Here is a 16,385-nt window from a genome sequence, read left to right as displayed (position 1 = left end):
ATGAATGGAGCTTCCAAAACTCTTCTAAATTGCTGTTCAGTACTTTCGTTGTGTTGATGTAGAAAAAAAATGTAGAATTCAGGCAACTTAAGTCAAATTGGTCGAGGGTCGTACGCTGACCAGGAAACCGAGTGAACTTCCCCTTGTTCTTCAACGAGTGTTACGGGATCGTTTACAATAACTTATACAGATAGAAGTCAGTGTAAAGTCTCATTCCAGAGACGATATTTTTGACAGTATAGCGCTATTCCAGTACGACACGAGTGACAATCTATCCAGTTCAGACAAAGCTCCAAAACCGAATAATTGAAACCCTGACCCAAATTAGCACTTCATCTGTCACCATGCTGTACGCTGCATTGAAACAAGATGGAAGTAGCTCCTTGGTTGAGCCTAATAAATGCTTTCCTTCCCGTTCTAATATATTCTTCTTAGCGATACTGGCCTATAGGGGGGACTTAAGGCATGTTACAGTTGTTTATGAGCTGCTCCTATAGCGGGCCAGCGCAGAAAGCCAGACCTCACGGTCACCTCTATTTTGACCATTCTATAACTCCAGTATTGCACGAGATGGCCTTAATGAGCACCCGAGGTTGGGCATTAATATTGAGCTATTTTTAATTTCACACTTATTGTTAGCAATAAAATACGTTTTCGGGTAGGGAGGGGTGGTGGTGTTAACTCATGTGATAACCTCATTAGAGCGCTGTTCTTTTCTAGCACAGCGTTGTTCAAAGCAGCTCTAAATGAGAAAATTCCTAATAGAATTTAAGAAGTTGGTCACCGGGCAACTTGTGAGCCCAGAACAGATCATACAAGATTATGACTGCGTTAGCATTTACTCAAAGGATAACACACACGTCATGTCTTGAATGGAGAATAATTATGACGCATTACACAAACAGTAACAACTAAAATAAAGATAGGTGACGTAACACACTAGAATATTAGAATTTTTGTTACAGAGAATAGGGCATCTGACCCTTAAATAAATTGTTATACAAATGAAAACTATTTGTCTACCCACACAAGAGAAAGTCTCAGTTACAATATTTCTCACTATCGTCCTTATTTTAAGGATGAGTTTAAGACACTTCACCATGTACTCATAATAAAACTCAGGGTTAACGCTTTTCCAGTTACACATCACAGTCAGATTATACAGGTCTCGTGCAGATGAGTTTGTAGCCATTTTATTCAACCTATTCAGAGATATTATGACACACTTCCGGGACAGGTAGGACTTGAACCGAGAACTTCTGGCTCAAAGGAAGGGACACAATAATTTGTGTTTATATTATGGATTTCACAATCTCAGAATGCCCCAAAGTGCTTTACTGCCAATTAAATAAACTTGAAGTCTAGTCGTCGTGTAATCTAGGTAAAATCAAAGTCAAATTGCACAAAGCCAATTCTCAATAAGAGCAATGTGATAACGACCACGTAATCTATTGTCTAGTGATATTAGTTAAGTGATGTATACTGACCAGGAATATCAGGGATTAAAGTATTGCCCTTTAAAATAGTGGCATGGGACCTTTTACATTGATTAGAAAGAGGAATGAATTTTGGTTCAAAGTTTCATCTGAAAAAAGGGCACCTCCAACTATGCAGCTTCAACCGAGTTTTTTTTTGAACTCAAGTCTCAGAGTGACACTTCACCATTCTGATACTCAGGTAAGCCTGCTACCAATTAATGAAGCATTCTTTCTCTGCTATCTTTATGTCTTTGCACTGCCTTCATCCAACCAGATGCTAAATATTCTAGAACACATTTCTGGAAAACGTGAGCGGATTAAACAATCTAGTTAGATGCCATGTCTCAGTTATCTCAAAATTATTATTTCTGGAACTAGCTTTTAGGGCCAGGCTGGTTCTATTACTGTTTATGCCTGTCAAATTTCAGCTCAAGGCTTTTCTTCCTGCCCTGGTTGCAAAATGTGATGATAGAAAAGTGTTAGCTAGGGGCTGCATTAGGGTTTTGGATATACAATGTCATGGTGTCACAATTCCATTTTTCTGCCATTTGTGTGTTCTTGATTGCAGTTCACTCATCAAATCAAAGTGAGGGGAAATGAAGAATTAGAGAAAGTCCAAATGCCTCTAGCATTCTGTTTGTATAATACAGAGATTACCAAACAATGCACATGTTGGCATGTGTGACATGGTCCATGATCAAATCTAAGGCATTGGTCCAAAACTATTGTCAAAATTAGCTAAATTAATCAAATTGAGTTACTTTCTTCATTGAGACTAAGATATTTTCTTGTTCATAACATCTTCCCATTCTATGCCTATTTTGAGATCAAGGGAACAAAAGAACTATTCCCAATCTTTTGAATAGCAAACATCTGCTGCTGAAAAAAAGATTGTTCCATGATTTTAGTTCCATTCTTGCAAGAAAGCATTTGATCCCCTCTGGATATCTCCTACTGTAACCAAGCCAAAGGCTGTACTAAATGCCAACACAAAATTCAGCAACGGAGACAATTGTAAACTACCAGCATTTGCTTTGACAACAATTGGTTTGGGTGGAGATAGAGAAAAGCTAGGCTGAGGTCATTGAGTTTTCTTCTTTAGTTACAGATGAACATTATTGAAAATCTGATCATAAAAAGTTGTATTAAGTGGATAGATATTCATTATTGACACAAATCGCCAAGTTTATCCAGTCTGTGTTTGTCAATTTCCAAACAAACAATCTAGTCAAAAACAGGTGAGTAACTGAGATATTAAAAGTGACAAGTCCCATTGCATCACTCAGTGTTGCAGTGTATTTATTTCTGAGCAAATATTCTACACTAATTGGTTCAGGAGTTTCTAGCTTCTTAATTCAAAAATATGCCTGAATAAGTTGTAAAGAAATATAAAACAATCATTTCCCATTCTGGATCCTCAAACAATAAGACAAAAAAAAACTTACCTAACCATATACTCTTGCATGATCTTTTTGGGCTCAGAATGTTAATGTTACAAACAGACCAAAATGAAAGAGATGCAGAAGTTGACTTAAGTGCAGATTTATTGCAAGTTATAAAACGAATATTTTTGTTTTTGATTGACTGTGTCATTTTGAACTGAATTCAAGCTACAGTTCTTAAATGACAGTAAGAGCAAGGCAGTCTCATAATTAAACACATTGCTATTCTGATATAAGCAAAGTCAATTCCTCTTAGAAGTGGTATATTTGTTTAGAATTTTTATTTTAAATGTGTGGTTCTGTTTCAATTTCCGGTTAAGCTCTTTCAGCAGATGGTTGATTCAGAATTAAATGAAACTGACATGAATTTGACAAGTCATTCATTAATTGAAGGCGTGGCATATTTTTAATGAATGCTTATCAGTTGAATTTCAAGTTCATTGTGTTTGCCAGTGATTTCAACTCTATTTACACAAAGCACAACATTGCTTCACCTTGGATGCACAAGGCAGTTGTTATCACAACTGTATTGAGCTAAGGACTCTGTCCTGCAACAAGGACGTTGGCATTCTGAAACTTAGTTGCCTGGTGAGATTTTTCCTACCATGCTCACTCACCTCATTCCTGGATTTGAATAGTACTCAGCTGACAACTAACTTCTGATTAATTCCAAAATTCAGTGAACGATAATCAATATATGACAGCAACTTATTCCATATGTATTGGTGGCTGATATTTAAATGCAGGAAAGTTGAACATCCACTTGGCCAGGACAGCCCCTGAATTCTCAATGAACATATGAGCACCCTTTGTGATTCAGACTTTCCTGACTAGGGGAGAATAGGATTCTCTGAGACCCATTCTAAGCAGATAGCTTCCAAAAAATAAATTGGCAAAAGAATGCACAGTATGAATCTGCCATGCATTTCCATTCCTCAATGTTGCTTTCTGGTTTCTTTTGCAACATTTTCCAGTTGAAAACTAACTTGACATACCAAATTCTGAACGTGCACCCCCATACAACGTCTGTAGACTCAGATTGTCCTGTGGGAATAATGGTGAAACTGTCAGTATTCATTGCTGTTATTCTACTAAAACTGACAGCAACTGCAGAAAAAGACAGAATAATTCAGAAATCTAAAAGCTGCTCTTGTGTATCTACATTCTCCACTGGTTACTTGTGTAGGCTCTTATACCCTTTGCAAACGTTAATTGACAACAATGTCCACTTTGATGCTATTGTTCTCATTCTGAACAGGATGCACTTTAGAGAAAGTCAGCAACACCCTCAGAATGATGTCCAAGGTTTTGGAAGGAAGAGCAGCTGGTAACTGAATTTGGATCATCTACGTGTAGAAGGTGACATGATGATATTGGCATTCACCAAGACATCGAGTATTAACAAACTGCTGCTGGTAGAAGAAAATTAATTAATTAAATAAATAAATAAATCTTAAAACACAGAAATTCATTTCAAGAATGGGCACATTATGGAGGACATTAGGTTGGCTGTCAGTTTTGCACATATTTGAGAGACAATTAGCTTGGCTGCAGTTAATGGAGTCAAATTTCAGGTGTTGTACGTACTGGGCAGCTGATCTATACCTACTTGTTTTAAACAACTGCTCAAGACAAATGTCTGCCCCACTTGTCTTCAAAAGCAAAACTTTCCAACTGGAAGCTTTTCAAAAAGAGTTATTTTCACAAAAATTCTTTTGGAAATGTTTTCCTTTGAATGTTTATAAGCATTCAAGGTGATGAGTAAATGACATGCGTGTATAGTCAGCTCATTTCTAATGATAATACAGACGTGAAAACTGACAGAAAAAAAAAGAGATTAGTTTGTCTATTGATGCGTGGCCTTCTTCATGCTGGCTGGAGAGCTGTGAATAAACACTTCATGCCCCTCTTTGTCTTTGCCATCTCACACTCATCCTGGAAAAGGAAAAATAAATCATTTCTGGTTCTATTATTCCAAAAAAGGAAAATAAAAAGCTCTTTCAACTACACTGTATTTATAAAATTGTTCTTAATCCAACTTTGATTTAAAAATAAATAATGTAGATTGCAACAAATATTACATGATCCCTCAGGAATTTTACTGCCCATCAAGTACTTTTGAATGATAGTGATTGTTATGAAAGGTAGTGATCATTTGTGCAAGTAAACTTCCACAAACAGCAGCGAGATAGTGACCCATTCGTCTGTCTTAGTGATTTCGCAATAATATCCTTTGTTTTTGCTATCTGTCTCTTTCTGAACTGCTTTTAAACATTCAGGTCTGGTGGCATGATTCAGGAAGCTGACAAGGAGGATCAACACAAACAGGATGAGGAAACTGAATTAACATTCAAAGCTGAAATGACACAAACATCTAGGGCTAATGAGCAGAAGTGCACTTGCTCCTTCATTCTATTTCATGCAGCAATTTTCAAGAGGGTCCCTTTGTGACACCAGCAACAAATGGAGAACAAAACTGCAGGTCAGATGTGCTGATGTTGCAGTTAACTCAAATGCTTCTTAAAAAGGGAATCTAAGATTAGGCAACCTACTTGAAAAGGCAGTGGCATCCCGAGAAACAGTCGGCAATACTATTTTCAAATTTGCCAAGGCAATATTTCCGAAGATATTTTTAAACAACCTTTACGAGACATGTTATGACACGTATCTAGTGTTGATGGGAACTTAAACCAGGCCCTCTTGGCCCAGAGGCAGGGACACTCATAAAAGGCCAATAGCTTTTCTTGTATCCTGTTCAACACTGATCTTCAATCAAAGCCAAATCATTTGGTCATTACTCTCATTGTTATTTTTGAAATCTGAATACCTCATCCTACATATTTGCTTATATTAATAATGGCTATGCTTCAAAAAGCATTTAACTCACCGTGTAGCATTTAGGATGTTCTGAAGACATGAAAGATGCAATATAAATGCATATTCTCTTAAATTATAGATATTTTGGACTTTTTCATATAAAGGATAGTCAGTCAGGAAAGAAAAGGCATGAACATATAAATTAGGAGCACAGGAAGTTCAATTGGCCCTCTGAGTCTGCTCCGGCCTTCTGAAAGATCATGGCTGATCTGATTCCTCCCCTTTCTCAACTCTCACCTTTCACTCCCTTGGATGTTAAAAATCTACCTCTTATAAGACCAACACCTTGGAGAAGTAAGCCATTCAGCCCATCAGGTTTGCTCTTCACATTCAATCATGCTTAGTCTGACAATCCTCAACTGCCCTTTCTTACCATTTCCATGTAACTCCTGATTCTCTTACTAAATTAAATATCAGTCTTGAATATATTTAACCGCCTAGCCTCTATAACCCTCTCCATTAAAGACATCCATAGATTAAGACTTGAGATCATGCTGTGGTCTTAGTTCTTTCCCAAGGAGAAACAACTTCACACCCACCCAGTCAAGCCTCCCTAAGAATCTTGCTTGCTCCAAGGTTGCCTCTCACTCATCTAAATTTCAGTGAGTACAGGCCCAATCTTCTCAACCTCTTCTCACAAGGAAGTCCTTCCATGTCTGGGGCTAACTTAGTGAACCATCTTTGGATTGCCTCCAATACCAGTCTATCTTTCCTTAAATATAGAAACCGAAAAACTGTTCACTATATTCTAGATGTCGTCTACCTAGTTTCCTGTGTAATTTTAGCAAGACCTTCATTTTTATGTTCCATTCCTTTTGAAATGAAAGAAAATATTCCATTTCCCTTGAGGAAGAGAGTTTGAAGTCTCACAATCCACTGGGAAGTTGTAAAGAGAATCTTCCATACAATTCACTTAGAATTCATATTCAACTTTTGAATATTCAACTCAATACCCCTTGCGTATTAAAAATACTGTGGGGCCGTCATACAGAATAAAGTGGGTAAATACAAAATAAAGGAAGCCATATTGTGTATTGTAGACTATATTCATGCCAATTTTGAAAACTAGCTAAGATGGAATAACAGTAGCATAAGTGCCAAACTTCTAAACTGATCCTTAATTGAGGTCTATTTGGTTGGAACACAAGGAGTCGGGCTGAAAATGGACTGAAAGAATGGTTTGCCATCAGTTACACAGCTGGTACATCCAATACACCGTCATGACACAGAGAAAAGAAAATCTAAAGTTCACGAGCAATGCATTTTTTGGCAACAGTGGATCTAGAGATTACTGAAGGGAATGCGAGTCCTGAAGCTTTGAAGTTTATTTTCTGGCCATTAAAGGACCTTGTTCAACTCCCCATTAGGGTATTTTTGTGTCTGACATTTAATTTGACACATTTTGTAGCACTTTGTTCTTTTGACCACGTCAAAAGAGGTTTATTTTCTTTTGCTCTGAATTTAAAAAAAAAGCCACTGCCCACTGCAAACACTTTTTAAAAATAGCCTGAAAATAGGTTGCAAAGACAGTTATATGGATGTTGCATTTGTGCTCTTTGATGATTCCAATTGAATATCTTCAAAGTGAGGGGTGTAATCCATACACTCGAATAATCTCTGCAGGTACAACCCAGGCCTGGAAGGACCGACTCATACTTGAAGTCCTGGAACCGTTTCACAATTGAAATAAACAGTGAAAATGATACACACACTCATCATGCACTTCACTGAAATCCTAGTGATAAATCTGACTCAATGCTTTCAATTACAGACTATGACCTAGAAAAAGACAAATGTCCCACTATGAACAAACCACTAAAATGAAGGCACTAAATAGAATAGAATTACATCAGGAAACCATTACTGTGCCATTATAAATAATCACTAACAAACTTAAAGATTTTTGTTGAGATCAGTGTTGTTTCCTAATGCTTGCCCTGCCACAACAGCTACAGCATGGCACATCCGTGAACACCTTAGCAACTTGAAAATTTGAATATTTGAAAACCATAAATAAATAGCATGAAATCCACGTGTCAAGACCGTATCAATCAACTTCCATTCTCAGAGATAGTAGGAACTGTCGATATTGGAGAATCTGAAATAACACGGTGTGAAACTGGACAAACACAGCAGGCCAAGCAGCATCAGAGCACGAAACTTTGACGTTTCAGGTCTGAAGAAGGGTCTCAATCCGAAACGTCAAACTTTCCTGCTCCTCTGATGCTGCTTGGCCTGCTGTGTTCATCCAGCTTCACACCGTGTTAACATCCATACTCAGTTCTCTGTTACAACACAGAAAATTTTCCACAAGCATGAGGATGGATGCAATGCTTGCCACCGTCACATTTGGGAAAACCCATTAGATTTGTATGCAGCAGACACTTATGCGGTCACCCAGCGGGCCTTCAACTGGACTCACTTCCCAGGACAGCTGTGTGCCACCCTAATGGAAATTCCTGACCAATCAGTTCGACAGTGACAGAGCTTCAGCGCCTGCTAGTGGCACAGCCTGGAAGTCACGTGTTTTACAATGAGAAATACAATAATATACAGTTGAAAGCTTTTGTCATCACAATGTGTCACCACTTTGATAGTTTAAGAATGAGAACAGAATGAAAAGATATAGTTTAATGGAAAAGTTAATTTACATTAGAGTTCTAAGTCTGTTCAGAACCACCACTGCCTCACCAGACCCAGCTGACATCATATTCAAATCGATCCTCAGGTGCCATTTTTTGCTGCTAGACTGATTCACCTCTGCCACTGCCTGTGCTGAACCAAAGAACGTTGGAGTCTCTCACCGTGATCTACCTTAATGTTGCCATGGTGCCCTTCAGACACTGCTTTGCCAGTGCCAGGTCCCACCAATGAAGTTGCTTATTTTCAGGTGCCATCTTTTGCCACTGGGCCTACCTTGCTGATGTCTCCTCAGAGCTCGCTCTCTCCAGTGCTGGGCTCGGTCTTCTCCTGCAGCAGGTCAGCACCTGGATAACTCACCCTTGCCAATTTTGTCTGGAACTCTTCACTGTAAAAAGGCAAATAAAACCGAAGGGAAAAAAAGTGAAAACGAAAAGCTGACAGAGCAGATGAGTCCAGTGCTCAGGAGCCGTAGTTCACCTTCAGTGGATGTTTTATGGAAGGTGAATTTCTCCTTAGACAGCTGTGTTGCCAATTAAATAGGATTATTGCTTGTTAAACACCTTATTAATGCCATAACTCATCTCATTAATATTCAGCGATCCTTTAAAAATGTGCTGAACAAGCTAAATGTTGAAAGATCTTGACATGGAAATCAGAGCAGATACCTGGTGACCTTAGCTTGGGCCTTGCTCCAAATGACCTCCATGTAGGACACTGGGCACCAACAACTCCGGGCATGTTCCCATGGGCAATGGCTACATGCAAACACATCTGCAGATAGTGGCATTCAACACCTGAAAGCCTCAAAGAACACTCATGAAGCTTCACATATATACCTACAGCACGCTTCTGCTGGTCAATGCTACACCTAAGCCCCTGACATGGTCAGTTAGCTGTTCAGTTTGGTCAGAGTCAAGATGTTCGCCACATAAGGGATGGAGAGACAAAAGTCAGGCAGGCCACCCACTGGCCTTGACTTTTTTTTGCCCTATTTGAGTGCTGATTTCCTCCTGGAATCAGAGGGTATTATGGGAGATGAAAGTGGGTGGCACAGCTATTATTTTGAAGAAGGTGGGGAGATATCCCATTGAGTGAGGGCATGCAGGGTTAATAGCATTGTGGATTGGGGTTGGAGACAGCAAGTGAGGGAAAACGTTGCAGAAAATAATGAGGGGGGTAGAGCATGAGCCTTGGTGGGGGGTAGGTACAGTGGCAGAGATAAAATGAGTGTGAGCGTTATCAACAAAAAGATATGAGGGTAGAGTGGAGAAATCATTGACCCTCTCATTATATTGCTATGCATTCCTCCTGACAGCTAAGACTGCAGTTTCCTGGGTGGAAAGGTTGGGCCACGCTGGCTTGGTCTGCTGGTTGTGGTGCAAAAGCACATCTGTCTGTGCAGCACACCATCTAGCAGAGCCACCAGGGCCCTGCCTGTAAAGCAGAATCTAAAATTTTCCATGTCTGCCATCTCCTGGGCCAGTGTCAGTCACAGTGCTGGGCTACTCTGCCTGATAGCACTTGTCCACATATACAACAGCCTTGTAAAGAACGTACACTGGAACCAGCAAGCCCAGGGTATGGCGCATGATAACATGGTTTTAGAACTGGATGTGAGGGACACAATCGGGGCAGGGTAGATTGTTAATGAAGCAAATTCAGTAAGATACAGTGAGGAGTCATGCTAAGCCTCACTGCTAAAACTCTCCAGAAAACTCCACATAACTCGTACTTAACCAAAAAAGATTCTACCAGATGGTCATCATGACTGAAATGGTGTACAGAACCCTCTCACCAATTAAAAAAATAACCAAACACTTGTTTTCATAAAGTCTGTATCCCTTTAATTTTAATCAGAATGACAGATGGATCATGAGCTGCTCGCCTTTATCGCAAGGGCCCTCACTGCATTGCACTGCTAAATGGCTCAATATTTTCCGACAGTAGACATACTCTATCTATTTAATCAAGTTTCTGATGGATCACACTGCTGAACTCGAGAAACACATTCTCAAAAGAGAAGCGGTGATAAAGAATCAATTCTGCTAATAGCCCTGTCACCAGCGGTACTCCAACCATGCATGTAATCAGATCAAATTGTGTTGGAAACAGGAAGGGAAAGCAGAATGGTGTCCTTTTGACAGGAAGTGTTTACAACAAAGTGATTATAGGCCATGAAAGTGGCTTTTAAGCCCATCACCAGAATCCCTGAGCAGTTCTCCCACTTCTAGGGATCTGTCCCAAATGAATTATCTTTAAAATTAGTGAGCATACACAATTCAAATTTCAAAATCTGTTGCAATTTTATTAGAAATAAGAGGACGGAAGTGCAAAGCAATGGATTACTTTCCATTGTGATTACAGCCTAACGCCAAAAACCCACATTGGAAGATAATTAAATTACATATCCCAGCATTGTAAAGTTTTCATTGAGCCAACAGTTATTTTCCCCTTTCAGTTATCTTTTCTTTTCCTATAGGAGACACGTGGGCCAAATTTTCATAGCAGTGTTAGAAATTAAGAATTGGGTCATTTCCTGTCAATGTGTCTTGCCTCCTGTGTAAACCTGTGCATTGGGTGGACACCAAGAACAACATGTTCGAATATCCACCTCCATTTGCTGGGGCATCAGCCATGATCTATTCATGACTATTAGGTTACTCAACACGTGTCACATTAACCTCTCAAGATTTATCCTAAGCCCATCATCTGTTCATAGTTATCCCATGCTCCTTTGTAACTCCAATGCCTCCTTTGCATCCTCACTTATCCTCCTTATTCACTTTCCCAGTATGAACTATGGACAGATGTTATTGTAGTGATTGGAATGAAGTCAGCAAGGTGGACCTCAGAATATGAGTTCCCTGATTAACGATGTTTACCTGGCCTCAACCAGATAGTCCTGGCTAACATATAAACGAGAGTGGCAGGGGTTCTATTCCCTGTAGGAACCAGCTCTGAGCTAGCTGAGTCAATATCATGTACTATGCACGTGAAAGTAAAAGGTAACTTGATGACAGGATCCCAGCTTTTGTGAAGTTATTTCAGTGGCGATGACAGAAATATGTGCACCTGAAGAGATTTGCTCTCAAACAGTCATCTTTGAGTTGCAGTAAGCAGTTCTGGCATCATGCCACTGTTTGGTAAGCTGGACTCATTTGATCCATCCAAAGACTAGGCATAGTATGTGGAAAGAATAAGTTATTTTTATCAGGGCAAATTACATTGAGGCAGACAAAAAGCAATGAGTAATTCTCCCAACAGCTTGTGGACATGCAGCTTTGTGTTATTTAGGAGCCTAACTTTCCCAGAGACAGCAGGTACTAAAAGCTTTTAAGAGCTGTTGGCTTTAGCTGAGGAATATTACTACCCAAACCTCCTTCAATTTTCAGACACCAGTTTTACTCAGCAGTTTGAGAAGCAAGGGAATCTGTACTAGGATTTTTGATGAGGTTAAGATGACTGGCAGAGGCATTTGATTTTGGTTCCAGCTGAAGTAAGATGTTGACAGACCCTTTGGTACGTGGGGTTAATGATGCGACCATGCAAAAGCACCTACTAGCTGAAGCCCAACTGGACTTCAAACAGGTACCACAACTGGCACTGGTCATTAGAAAATGCAGCAAGTGGAGCATATGAAACCGGGTATTCTGATAGAAGTGGTTACACTCACCAATCTGACTAAGCTGGAGGGACATGACTTGAGTGAAGACAATTGCACAGCTTCAGTCCAGACATATCCTGAACAGAAGGACTCGAGGTTAACCCGTAGCAAAACCGCAGGCCTCAATGGAATGGTTAAAATTGAGGGCCTGGGCCAGCAGGCCATTGTAGTTGAAGCCGTTATGCAGACTCAAGACCACAAGAGAGTTCCTGGGCCTGAACTGAGCGAGAGAACTCATAGGCTGGGATCCAGGAGTGTGCATACCCTGGAAAGTCCATCTACATCTGGTTTGGGGCAGTCAAATTGCCTAGCAACATCTAAATCAGAACCAAAATAAACACATGGTTAATTGGTCACTTGGCTCTAATGGAGATTGTTACCAAGCAATGTATTAATGATTGCAGAGCCAGTTTTTGCCAAAATTTGCTCTGGACTCTAACCCACAAGTTTCTGTAAGATCTTGGCCAGACCGAGGACCTCCGTTGAGGAACCCCTAATGATAAAGGCTACAACTTGAGTTCCAGTCTCTTATGAGAAACATTTTACATTCAGTGGTAACTGAACAGTGAAAGTCTTGGGCTCAAGCTTGATGGAGCAAAATCAGCTGAGAAAGATTTAACTTTATTGGCTCAACATTTTTTCACTAGAAAATAACTGCCCGAGTGAAGTCTTAAGTAAATACCCAGATGTTTTTCAAGGTGGTCTGGGGGCTGTCTAAGGGGCCAAGGTACCTTGCAGGTTGACCAAGAGGCAATTCAACGATTCTGCAAGGCCTGTCCAGTGCCATTTGTCTTATGTGCAAGGGTTAAGGGAGAAATCACGTAGCTGGAAGGCAAAGGAATTATCAACCCAGTACACAGTTTATGGAACGGGTAGACCAGTCATCATGACTGAAGCCAGACAGGTTAGTTTGCCTTTGTGGGAATTTCAAACAAAGAGTGAACTGTTTTTCACAGCTGAGTATATATTCAATCTCTCACAAGGAAGACTTAGATGCAAAACTGGTGTAGAAGCTGTCTTTCACAAGGCTGGATGTGAGCCAGGCATACCTGCAATTGTGATCAGGGATTCCCAGAAGTACACTATAACTAATACCCATAAGGGTTTGTACCAATGTATGAGACTGCCACGTGTAGTATTGTCAGCCTGTGCCCATTTCCGACAGACAATGGAGAACATTTAAAAAGGGCTACCCCAGGTTGCCATTTAGCTGGAACACATGCTAGTAACTGGGAAGATCAATAAAGAGTACGTGGAGAACTTCAGCAGTGCGCTTAAACATTTCCTCTTGGCAGGCTTATGCCTTAGAAGGGAAGAATTCATGTTTCAGGCACTCCAAGACCAGGTTATACCTGTTGGAAGACAAAGTGAGAGCGATCAAAGGTGCTCCAGCTCCCACGTCTGCACTGCAGCTTAGGTCTTTCCTTGGGTTGATGAATTATTCCTAAAAATTTATGTGTAACCTGGCCTCCATCCTGACACCCTTACATCTGCCACTGAGAAAGGGTCAGCCTTAGAAATGGCCTAGTAGCCAAGATGCAGCCTTTAGGGAAGTGAAGAAGCAGCAACTGTCATTTAAGGTGCTTGCATGTTATGATTCAAAGCAAGATGTGGTACTGACATGTGATGCCTCCACATATGCTGTTGGCCTAATGAGGCGGGGGGTGGGGGAAGAGAATTCCCCACGGTGTCTGCTTCGCAGGTGTTGGCCAATGCCTAACGAAAATAAACCCAGATAGAGAAGGAAGGTTTGGCAGTCATCTTTGGTGTGAGAAAGGTCCACCAATATCTTATGGATGTAAATTTGTAATTATAACAGACCACAACCTCCTGCTAGGGGCTGCTTAAAGAGGACACCCATAGCCGCAGTTTGAATGCAGCAGTGGACCATTACTCTCAGTGCACACCATTACCTGTTGGAATACCATCCAGGAGGCTGAGTGGCTAATGCAAATCCCCTTAGCCACCTCCCATTGGCAGATACACTATTGGTGGTGGTGTCATCACTGGAAGGGTCCATCCTGGTTTTAAACTTTCTGGACATCTTTCCAATCACCACTGACAAGATCAGATTGTGGACATAAAAGATCCCTAGCTGGCGGTAATGGGGGAAAACAGAAGGGCCATCATAACCAGGACTGAAACGTTTCTGGATCCAGACAGACCAGACCACCATAGAGGATGGCATATTATTGGTGGGGAGCAAGAGAGTGATTATCTGAGCAAAGGTGACCACCAGATACTGGCGGAACGCCACCAGGGGTTTCCAAAATGAAGACGTTGGTGGGATGTTATGTCTAGTGGCCAGGATTAGATACTGACATAGCCATGTTGGTGGGGCAATGCCCAGAGTGCCAACAAGCACAAAAGTTACTGCCAGCAGCAGCAACCCCACATTCGTGGGAAAGGCTGGGTAGACCCTAGACTCTTTCATGGACTATGTTCTTAGTCATTGTGGACACCTATTCAAAGTGATTGGACATGCAGAGAGTTCATTCATCAAACACAGGGACAACGATTAAGCAGCTGTCAGTATCATTTGAAGACTCCCAGAGGTGGTCAGGTACAGACAACAAGCCACCATTTACCATCAGGGAATTCGAGTATTTCCTGAAGTCAAATGGCATTCAACATGTAAAGGCAGTTCCATACCATCCACTGTCCAATAGTCTGGCAGATAGAGTAGTCTACACTTTGTAGGCAGGCTTAAAGAAACACAGTCTACAGCATCACTCAATACCAAACCGTCCTGGTTTCTGTTTGATGAGAGACCACCCCTCAAGCACAGGAACAGCTCCAGCAGAGATTTTAGTGGGGAAGAGACTCCACGCCAGCTTATATTGGAACTTCCCCAGACCAGGGGTTAGGGGGTGGTTTGGTGAGGTGAAACAGCATCAGTAACAACAATACCAGACACAAAACTCCTCTAAGCAAGAGAAGCAGTTTACTTCTGGTGATGAAGTTTCGTGTCAAAACCACAGGAATGGCCCTCTGTGGGGTAAGCAGCATGGTTGACACAAGGTCAGGTCCTGTGATGTTCAAGGTTTGAGGACAAAGCACGTGTACACAATGTGAAAGCTGCAACCTGACAAATCAGGCAGCATAAAAACATAACTGGCCCCTCAGAATATCCAGCAAGGCTGTCAGAACCCGTAGGTTCTCCCCCCGCCTAGCAACGAAGAAACATCTGAGCACGAACTAGACCCTGTAGATATCACATGTTACTGTCTAAAAGATGATTATTTTTTGAGAGCGTCCAAGCACTATGGTGGACTGTGGTCCAGTACACAGCACCTAAATCCGAGATGGAGTCAGAGAAGCTGGACTTGGTGCAAAAATGCCCCAGAAGAGGCTGCTGGAAAAAGACTGGGCTTAAGACCCTGGACTTAGGGAGGGCAAGAGCGAGAGAGATGTAGTGAATGGACAGAGATCAGCTAGACGGACCCGAGAAAAAGAGAGTTCCCCTTGACTGTTACCCCGGTCCAATCAGAGCAGAGGCTGACATATATAAACTGTTACACCAGGAGGAAACCCACACAGACACGGAGAGAAATGTGCAAGCTCCATACAGACAGTCACCCAAGGCTGGAATTGAACCTGGGTCCCTGACACTGTGTGGAAGCAGTACTAACCACTTAGCTACTGTGCACACCAAAGCGGTGATTGGGTACTGGCTTTCATGGAGGTTTTTTTCTGCAATGATTCCTGGAATAATGCTAGGAAGTCTTTGAAATGCTCATGGAACCTTCAAATTAAATTCAAGGTGCTCATTAAATTTTCAAACAAAGTTCATATCCCCTTGGTATGGAACTCAGCCATATATTCAGAGCAACATTATATTGTGCAACTACATAAACAAATTACTCATGGTAAAAACAACAGAACTATTGAAGTTGATCATTGTCAAGGGCTCAAATATCTGACCTTCTAAGACGCAAAGTACAAGGTCCAGATGACACATTAATATCTGATTCTCAACAGTGCTGAATGCATACGACCCCATTATCCACTGAAATAAACATTCTACTACATCTCAACACATGCAATGCTGATCAATTTACTGGTCACGTTTTCAGGACAGAATTTTGTGATAAATTAATTTATGTTTTGAATGCAGTCATTAATCATACAGCATCTAATTATGATATTTGAAACTGATAACATTTTTACACTTCTATCTAATGATTTGCAACTCCACAACACCAGGAACAGTTCATAAACTGACTGACCCAATGAGTTTTAGGCTTTAGCAATCCACCTGCCTTGCTAAAGATATCAAAC

General features: G+C 40.9%; 1 protein-coding gene across 1 annotated transcript in view; it reads right to left on the bottom strand.

The window, feature by feature from the left end:
* LOC125459065 (probable E3 ubiquitin-protein ligase MID2) overlaps positions 1-16,385 on the bottom strand; it is a 227,474-nt gene that overhangs the window by 136,200 nt on the left and 74,889 nt on the right. The window lies entirely within an intron of this gene.

The sequence above is a fragment of the Stegostoma tigrinum genome, chromosome 15 (assembly GCF_030684315.1).
Source record: "Stegostoma tigrinum isolate sSteTig4 chromosome 15, sSteTig4.hap1, whole genome shotgun sequence".
Classification (NCBI taxonomy): domain Eukaryota; kingdom Metazoa; phylum Chordata; class Chondrichthyes; order Orectolobiformes; family Stegostomatidae; genus Stegostoma; species Stegostoma tigrinum.
This window is presented reverse-complemented; position numbering and strand designations above follow the sequence as displayed.